Consider the following 10,317-nt stretch of genomic DNA (forward strand, 5'->3'; position numbering starts at 1 on the left):
CAGTATAAAAAGAAACTACCTCAAATGGTCCTGCTCCATAGACTCAGAGTATACTAGTGTAATTTTATAGTCAAAATAAACTAATACCAAATTACACTACGACTATTCCATCTTAGTCGTGAGCTACTTTTTATAACCTATAAGGAACTGATAACATGATCTTCTGTGTGTGACACCACACACCATGTTATTTATAATATAAATTAATTGAATAACTACACTTAGCATATAAATGTAGACATTTGACCAATGTGATTCTTTTTTTCAAAATAAATATTTACAAAAAGCTAGACTTTTAGTATACACTCTAACAGATCTCATACCCAAGAAGGCATAGTGCCTCGCCATGTTTGACCTATAAGCCAATCCTTGAAATAGATATTTGATCAACTTCTGTAATATGGTTTAACTTAGGAAGATAATATCGGTTGAACTTGAAGTAAGAATGTTAAGTTTCGTTCCCAATTCAAGTTTAACTTCTAAAGGGAAAATTTGGATTAATAATGTTAAGGATCGTTTGCAATCCAAATTTAACTTTAGTAGAACACATGGGTAGCTAGGATAGTTCTATGCTTGTACAAATTTTTGTACAGGGGAACTAGGACAGTATTCCGAATAGTAACCAACAGGGTCTTCTACCAGACAATGTAGTGGTATTGGTATTCTTCTTATATCCCCAAGAGAGGATCGGGTTCAACTTTCTGTCTAGTTAAATTATAGAGCCACCAACAATGAAGCATAATATGAAGCATTGATAGTTGGTTTATAAGCAGCTCGGCATGTGGGAGCTGCTCGAGTATGGATTTATTTTGATTCTCAGCTAACAGCACAACAATTATCAGGCAATTTCAAGATTAGCAGCGATCGACTCAAGTTATATGCAGAAGCTTTTGATAAACTGAAAGATACATTCCAAGAAGTAAATATACAAAAGATCCCTCGATCAGAGGATCAAGTGGCGGATGAACTAGCAAAGCTTGCATCAGCAATAGTACCTTGGAACCTAGACCTGTTGGTGCTACTCGGAATTCCATTCTGTTTCCCCTGTATAAAAATTTGTACAAGCACAGAACTTTTCCTAGCAACCCATGTACTTTTTAGAAGTTAAACTTGGATTGCATACGAAACTTAACATTATTAATCCAAGTTCAACTCATGTGTTCATCAGAAGTTAAATCATATTACATAAGTTAATCAAATATCTATTTCAAGGATTGACTTCCAGGTCGTTGGCGAGGCACTCTACCTTCTTGGCTATGGGATCATCCACCACTTCCTAATCAAAGTCTTTCAAAGAAATTGAATATTTAAACTCCTTACAGTAAACCCTAGGTTAAACAACAAAGACCTCAATCAAACCACAAGATCGCTAGCCTCTTATGCTGGTACTTCAGGATCCATACAAAGGAAAAATAAACTAGTACATAGCGGAAACAATTAACTAGTTATACCTTTCTTTGTAGCTTAAAGATCTCTTGATCTTCTATTATATTTCTCTCCTCCTCTTGGACGTCATGTGGGCGACGATCTACCAAGACGCAAAAACCACCCAAGTCCTTCTTTCTTCTAAGACTTTCGGCCACCAAGGGATCAAAGCTAGGAACACCACCTCTTGTTCTTCTTTCTTCCTTGCAACCCGCCGGCCATAAGATGGTTGAAGCCTCTTGATGCCGCCGGCCTTAGGTGAGAAAGCAAAGGGAGAATAAGAATATGAGGGGGTCGGCCACAAGGAGAATAGAAATAGTGTAGATGATTATTTTCTCTAAGGCACCATCTATCCTCTTTTATAATCCTTGGTAATGGCTAAAAAGGAAAGATTTTAACAACAATTAAAATCTCTCTTTTAAATTTCCTATTGTGGATGGCTATAAAAGGAAAATTTTAAAATTAAAAATACCCTTTTTAAACATTGTAGATGTCTAAAAAGGAAAGATTTTTTTAAATTTAAAACTCTCTTTTAAAACCATGTGGATGACTTCAAAAAAGGAATATTTTTAAAATTTAAAATATCTCTTTTAAAACATTGTAGATGGCTACAAAAAGAAAGATTTAAAAAATTAAAAATCCACTTTTAAACCCATCTTGGTCTGCCCCTTGCTTGGGCACCAAGAAGGAGGTGGGCGACCATAAGGATGACTTGGGTGGATGCGAGGCTTTATACATAGAGGCTACAACAGGGACCTAGAGGAGGAATTGGTTTTGGCCTCCTGATGAGCTAGAGCTTCCTGTGTTCGACCCGAACACCCAACTCAAGTTCATCAATAATAACTCATACCACTAAAGAGTTATTATTGAACTACCACACCAATCTCATATTACATTATGGGCTCCTTCTTATCATGAGTGTGTTAATCTCTCTGTATTTAAGATATCGAATGTCCATTAATTAAATGAGTTACTGACAACTCACTTAATTAACATCTAGTTCCAAGAGTAGTATCACTCAACTTCATTGTCATGTCGGAACTAAGTCCACCTGCAGAGTTTGCATGACAATCCTTATGAGTTCCTCAAGGGGACATCATCATCCTAATAAATAGGACACAGTTTCCTTCTATAATCAATAACACACCATATAAATAATATTATTTCTCAACTTATCGGGTCTATTGATTTAATGAATAAATCTCACCCTTTGATAAATTAAAGAAATAAATACTAAGTACATGTGCTTGTTATTATATCGGGATTAAGAGTACACACATCCATAATAACAGAGGTCTTGTTCTTTTATGCAGTCAGTATAAAAGGAATAACCTCAAATGGTCCTACTCTATACACACATAGTGTACTAGTGTAATTTTATAGTCAAGATAAATTAGTACCAAATTACACTCACTACAACAAAAACCTTCATAGACATCGATTTTCCACCGGTGTCTATTTCATTTTCGACCGATGTCTATGAAGCCGATGTTAAAAGTCTGTCATTTTAGACATCGGGTTAAAACCGGTGTAGTATCACTTAACAACACCGGTCTTCGAATCGGTTATTAACCGGTGTAGTATCACTTAACGACACTATTTCATCAACGGTGTAAAACTGATGTAATATTGTATGTTAATAACACCAGTTTTGGCAACGGTAAATGACCGATGTAATATTAGTTAATAACACCGGTTTTGCAGCGGTGGAAAACCGATGTAATATGTATATTTTTTAACAGCACAAATTTGATTTCCGAAACAATGATAAACCGACAATAACAAAAAAAAATACACAAATATTCAAAAATTATATAAATATTCTTCATTCAATAATATCCATAAAATACACAAATATTCATAAATTATATAAATAATCTTCCTACAACAATATCCATAAAATACTCAAACATTCTTTTTACATCAAAAGCTAGCTAATAGATATCAAAATCAAGGTAGAACATTCTTTTAACAGATCAAGGTAGAACCGCACTTCAAATGTAATCTATCATGCATTCAGCCCACTCGAACTGCACTTCATCAATTTCAACTCTGGAGTACTTTAGATTTGTAAACTGTAAAAACACATAAATCCACCATATGTCAAATAACTAAAACAAATGTGTACATGTATCAAATAAAAAATATAAGATCACAAGTGCTTGTCATAAACATGCTTACCAGCGTGTTGAAACCTATTCTGTGAATGGTGGCTTCGAATGAACTTCACGAGCAAGGCCAAAATTTGCTATCTTCACAAAGTCCTTGGTTACCAATAAGTTCTCTGCAAAGGTCATAATCTAGTTTAATAGAATGCTAACTTCACCAGAATAATTATAGGTGCATAAATCACATTTAACAAAATAAATGCTAATCCTAGATAACAACGTTGTAGGAATAGATATGTTAAGAGCACACAAATGAATCTTTATAGGGATATTTGGTTAAAAGCGGAACTAAAGAGGTACACCTACCTCCCATGTCAATAAGTCACTTCCTCGAGTTGGATATGGCTTTTGCAAATCTAGCTCCATATAGAAGGTGTAGAGTTTGATATCTTGAAGCTGCAAATCCAATCAGAAGTAGGATTAGCGTGGTAAGCAAGACATTGAAAATCCCATTAATAGACACATATTGGCCATGAGAACCCTTGTTCTTGTCATTGAAATAAGGTGACTAGGAATAAAATAGGCACTAGGAATGACTAAAAATAAGTACAACTAAAATTCATAATTAGGATATCACTAGGAACGACAGTAGTGAAATAGTCTCCTTTCCGATGCCAATCAATTTTTGTCACAACCTGCAAAGCAAAAGAATGAATAATAGAAAGGTAGTGGCAAAGAACATTATAAAACTAAAATTATTAATAGGTTGCAGCTTAGGAACACACGCAATATAATTAAAGAAGGAATCAAATATAAAACTGCTTTATTGCATAAATTCCTCAAGCCGAACCTTATTTTCTCCCCCATTTTCTTTGGCTTCATTTTAGAACACTTGCCGTGCCAATCACAACCTTCCGCAACGATCCAATGTTTAGAAAATCTTAAAATATCATCTTAAGCATGTTTTCTTAGGCTTCATTTTAGACCTGTCTTTTGTCGGCCTACTAGCAATGATCTTTAGCAAAAACAATAAACTGACTGCAAGCTGTGCACCTAATCTCATTATATGATAATGCAACAATCAAGTTGGAAAAAATTATACTAGATGCCATATCTGTATGACAAAACATTTCAAAGATATTTTTGTAAATCCATTTAGGTACATCAGTACATATTTGCTTTCATCCACATACTGAAATGTAAAAAGGATGAAGCAAAGCTGTCAACCTTTGGTCATATTGTTTGTTCTTATAACTGAATTGTAAAGATCAAACTTGTTAACAGATAGTGGAGGGAAGAAAGTGAAGAAAGCTTGCAGAAGCTACAACCAAATTCAGCTACAACACACACAGAAACATCAAACAATGAACAGGACAACTGGGAAAATTCCACACAGAAACATCAGTATAAAGAATGAGTCACGACTCCAACATCTAAGACAGCATCATCTATGGAAACATGATACTAGTGGAGTTGAAACTTACAGGATAGAAAATTCAACAAAAAAAATAAAACAAAGCCATCATGTGTCTCAAAGTCAAGGTTCAACATCATAAGAAATATGCATACCAAACTTATAAGTCGTTGATAAAATTAATTCTTGACAATAAGGATACTAGTTGGTGCTTACAGGTAAGGGGTTTGCGGAAATGAATTGGTCAAAAAAGAATAAATTATCAAGCAAAGAACATGAACTTGCTACCGTAGTCATGTAGGATCAGCAAGTACTCACGTATCTTGACTCGAGGAGATTCTTCAAAGTTTCCTGGAGAATCTATCATTAGTGGCAATACAGTTTAATGACAGAATCTGCTCCAGCTGTGAATAGCCATGGCTGCCTCGGATGAAATTTACAATCTAAAACACCTGTTCAATTAATAAGTTAATGTTAGGTCTAAGATAGGCAGGAATTGCAATTTTTATTTGAGTTAGAAAGCCATAGTTTCTTAATCTAGACGCGGTAAATGAAAAACAAGGAAAACAACAAAGTTTGCAACACAACTGACCTCTGTCATTAAACTGAGAGAATTTGGTATGCCTAAACTTTTCAGGGCACTTTAGGTTTCATCCTGATTCCAGCCTCAAAGGCTAGGTAACTAGGTATAATGTCATGATTTTTATATATTTCCAATTTGTCAGTGTGTATTAGAAAAAAGAAAGAAACAAAACTGAGATATAAAATAGGCACTAGGAATGACTAAAAATAAGTACAACTAAAATTCATAATTAGGATATCACTAGGAACGACAGTAGTGAAATAGTCTCCTTTCCGATGCCAATCAATTTTTGTCACAACCTGCAAAGCAAAAGAATGAATAATAGAAAGGTAGTGGCAAATACTCTACCAATTAAAATAAAGTAATCCAAAGGATTAAGTCTATGTCCAGAAACAATTAAGGTAATTTGATGTGCCTATATTGAAATTAATTACTATACAGATACATATGTACTCTGAAGGGGGGATACACAGTGAATATAGCTCACCTTGCAATGCTTTAATCGGATGCAATCATATTTATCATCTCGAACCCATCTCACTGCTGGAGTGGTATTTCCTAAAGCACAGAATCGAGTGCCAACTGATCTGAACAGAAACTAAAATAATATTATGAGTAAAAACACTTACCCTCATCCTCCTCTAGTTTTGATTCCTCCACATGAAGCAACTCCTTGACCCTTGCTTGATTCTCTGCACTTCCCAATCCAGTATCTAAAATAAGCACATCGCATCCTCTGAAACAATGTGTAAATGTATGTCAGAAAGAAGCAGGGTGGAATTAGGCATCGAAAACTGAATTAAAAAAAAACCCTAGAGGGTGGAAATTAAATTACAAAAACCTGGAGGAAATGAACATACAAAAGAAACGCTAACCATAGGTACGGCTCCCTTCTTTTAACATAACCATATTAAATTTATATTCTAACCTAAACCATCCAATATCTAAATTCCCATTAGATCTTCAAGGTTACAATCTTCCATAATCACCTAACATGAAACCTAAATGTCACTGAAACCATTTCAGATTCAGGTTAATCTTTATTTACAACATTCAATTACCCAATATAACAACTCTTATCCTTGTTAACTAGTAACACATCATACCCTTAACCTCCAACACCAGAACAAACAAATTCTTATTGACTCTGCCGTGGATCCAGCTCAAAACACACAGGATTCATTAGGTAACATCTACTGCAACTAATGATCGCACAAGGGTAAGGAACAAGAACTAAACCGTACCTCAATCCCCTACAAACAGAACATTACATAGTGCATCTTCACTAGCCGGATCAAGAAGAAAGAATAACAAGAAGTCATCAAAACAACCTGTTAACAACAACAACAGATCGACCTCATTACCTCTGCACCCTTCAATCACCGGAGACGATCACTGATACGAAGAAGAGATCGATCCAACAGAGCTGTGGTGGCCGGGACCAAAATACCAGTCTCTGCTTCCCAGAAAGAACCACCTGAATCAACACTAGAAAGGATCAAGGTTCGAATTCACAACCAAAACCAAACCCTTACCTCCAAGATCGAAGTTAGGGCAACGACTTGTTCTTGCCGACGAACAGGGACAGAGATCGGGAAGGAACAATGGTTGTTACCTCCTCCAAACAATCGATGCTGGCCTGATCCAACGCCGATGCCCTTGGTTCCCTCCCGACAGCCGGCGAAATCCACCGATCGAGATCCGTCGTCGTTGTTCACCGAGATCAGAGAAGGGAGGAAGGGATCGGGGAGAAAGAAGGTTCGGCTGTAACTAACCTCTCTTCCTCTCAACGCTCCAAGGTCTGCTCTTCGCCGGCGCCACCGAGAGAAGAAGAAATCGCCGGTCTCGGTCGCGTGAAGTCCGAAGTCACGAGAAGGAGAAAGTCGGGGGAAAAGAAAAGGCTTCGGCGCTTTATAGAGAGGTTAACCCCAAACCCCATCCTCAACCTTTAGCAATCAGACGATTAAGAAGAATGAAAAGAGGAAACGAGAGGTTTTGACCGTGTACCCAGCGAGCGAAGAGGCCGAGAAGGAGAAAATGAAGCACGGAGAGCCTTTATGCCTGCAATTTTAGGGTTTTAACAGGCAGACATACTTCGTTATTCTTGTACTGCACTCGATCTCTCTGCTTCAGAAGAAGAAGAAGGAGACCCCTTTACATAAGATCAGAGTTCTCGGTGTTGTCCTCTCTTCCTTCGGATTCCCTCATGTTGCCGACCAACCGTGCCATGGTGGTCGTGGGCGTCCTCTAGCTGTTCGGATCTTGTCGGCCCCTACCTTAGCCGGGAAGAGCGAAGAGAGGAAGGAGGAGGAGGAGGAAGAGAGGATCGGACGAGGAGGCAGAATGGAACGATTTATACTGCGATTTTGCTTAGGATCGAAGCAGGTGGTTTTGATCCTAAGGGGCGTCGATCCAGGAAGGGGAAGAGATCGAGGAAAGGGAAGAGGGAGATGAGGCTGAGAGAGATGGTCGGAGGTTTAGGTTTAGGTTTAGGCTGAGAGAAGGGGCGCGATATTGGTTTAGGTTTGGAGGGAACTTTGTGAAGTGTTATAAATTTTGGCTGGTGGAAAAATTAAATTATTTTTTTTTGGTTCATTAACATCGGGTTTTAAAAACCGCTGTTAAAAATGATGTCTATTAACAAAAAAAAAAGGCGCTCATAGACATCGGCTAAAAAACCGATGTCTATAAGCGAAAATCTGCGCTTATAGATACCGATTTTTGGAAAAATCGGTGTAAAATACTCAAAGACATCGGTTTTTGCTTAAAACTGTTGTTGTTCCACCGATGTCTATGAGGCTTTTTCTTGTAGTGACTACAACAATTCCAATGGTTTATCCCAATCCATCTTGGTTGTGAGCTTCTATTTATAATTTATAAAGAACTGATAACATGATCTTCTATGTGACACCACACACCATGTTATCAACAATATAAATTAAATGGACAACTGCATTTAACTAAATACAGATATTTGACCAATGTGATTCTCATTTTAAAATAAATGTTTATACAAAAAGCTAAGCTTTTAGTATACATTCTAACAATCTTCCACTTATACTAAAAGACTATGCTGCCATATATGCTGCCATACATCTGATCCCCATCCCCTCAATATGCCCATCAAAAGCTCTCGCCGGAAGGGCCTTAGTGAAAGGATCTGCTAGGTAATCTTATGATGCAATCTTGGCGACAACAACTTCTCCTCGCTTTACGATGTCTCGTATCAGGTGGTACTTGTGCTCAATGTGTTTACTTACCTTATGGGCTCGTGGTTCCTTCGAGTTTGCTACTGTACCACTATTATCACAATAAATTGTGATAATTTTAGGCAAACCACGAATCACATCTAAGTCCATCAAGAAGTTTCTGAGCCATATAGCTTCTTTGGCGGCCTTAGAGGCTGCCACATACTTAGCTTCCATGGTGGAGTCTGAAACGCATTTCTGCTTAACACTCCTCCATGCTATGGCTCCACCTCCCAAAGTAAACACATTCCCTGAGGTGGACTTACTATTGTCCCTATCCGATTGGAAGTCTAAATCCGTGTAACCCATAACCCACAGGGAGCATGTAAGAAGGGTATGATTAAAAACCAACTGTATGATTAAAAACCACAGTTACTTAAGAAGGGTATTGCAGGGAGCTCTGATACCAACTGTAACGACCACCCTTCTTACTACTACTACTCTCTAAGAGTGACTGTTACTTAACTGCTAACTCTACTTAACCGGTATGATTAAAAACCACATGGAAACTCTACCGAAAAATTTCGACAGAATCTCCCCTGTACCGGTGACCATGAACATCAATACATTCACAATATACACAGCCACAGGCGGCTCGAAATATATCAAACACCCACGCAGTTTAATAAGTGACAAAAACTAATCACAACCACGCAGTAATAAGACACAACAACTTAGAATAAAACTAATCTAGCAATGATAAATGAATAAAACTCCAACAGTGGAAACAACCAAACAAACAATGCGGAATAAACTCAATAGCAACATCAGAAAAAATAGAAACAACTCTTTATCAATCTCTATTGACATAAAACATAAAGTGTGACTCAATTCCCCTTATCTCTCCCACAGTCCACGCATCACACACCCTCCACACCACCTTGTCGCCTTCCTTGCTAAATCTTTTCCTTTCCTTTATCTGCAGTAAGAGGAAGTGCAGTCTATAAGCAAAATTTACTTAGTAAGCGCTATCTAACTTACAAAAAACATGAATATGCATGTTTACAGAAAGAACTAGAAACTATATGCTCTAAAAGAAAGTAAAGCATAAATATATTTGCTCATGTCAAACTAATAGCAAAGAAAAGTTAAGGAATCTACTCATGTAATTCTAATAGCTAATCATGCTGCTCATCTAATAAGTAAACATGAAAAACTACTCATCTACTAGATAAACATGGTAGAATAAAGAACTAAACTTACTGATTTTTAGAACTATATGAACCTTATTTCATTTGTTCTAAACTTAATCTTTAATACTTTATGTTTATGTAAAACTCGTTTTACTTGTTCAAAAACTTATACTTATAATACTTCAAAATAATAATCAACTTCTTCTTGGGCCCGGCAACTGTACTTGCTTTTACTTTTGTAACGACCCGACCCATTTGGTGGCCCATTTGGCGACCCTCGGGTCGTCGACCGTCGACCGTCGGCCGTGCCGTTACTACTAGGTTATCTAAACCTAGGGACGACTATGGGAGCCCAGCTCAAGGACAACTGAGAATCCAGTACAGTGCCACTGATAAAAGTAAAATA

At 37.2% G+C, this 10,317-nt stretch overlaps 1 long non-coding RNA gene across 4 annotated transcripts; it reads right to left on the minus strand.

Moving 5' to 3' along the window:
• Nucleotides 1-3,489: 3,489 nt before the first annotated feature.
• Nucleotides 3,490-7,326, minus strand: LOC121984391. Of its 4 annotated transcripts, none has more exons than XR_006112880.1 (9): nucleotides 7,306-7,326; nucleotides 6,895-7,007; nucleotides 6,160-6,266; nucleotides 6,018-6,088; nucleotides 5,540-5,829; nucleotides 5,266-5,399; nucleotides 3,900-4,228; nucleotides 3,607-3,709; nucleotides 3,490-3,500 (listed from the first exon to the last, which is right to left on the minus strand). It is a non-coding gene; the product is annotated as an uncharacterized LOC121984391 (long non-coding RNA). The 4 variants fall into 4 exon arrangements; XR_006112882.1 differs by lacking the exon at nucleotides 7,306-7,326 and adding an exon at nucleotides 7,146-7,255 and having other exon boundaries at nucleotides 3,900-3,989; XR_006112879.1 differs by lacking the exon at nucleotides 7,306-7,326 and adding an exon at nucleotides 7,146-7,255.
• Nucleotides 7,327-10,317: the final 2,991 nt, after the last annotated feature.

Source organism: Zingiber officinale, chromosome 5B (assembly GCF_018446385.1).
Source record: "Zingiber officinale cultivar Zhangliang chromosome 5B, Zo_v1.1, whole genome shotgun sequence".
In the NCBI taxonomy this organism is placed as follows: Eukaryota; Viridiplantae; Streptophyta; class Magnoliopsida; order Zingiberales; family Zingiberaceae; genus Zingiber; species Zingiber officinale.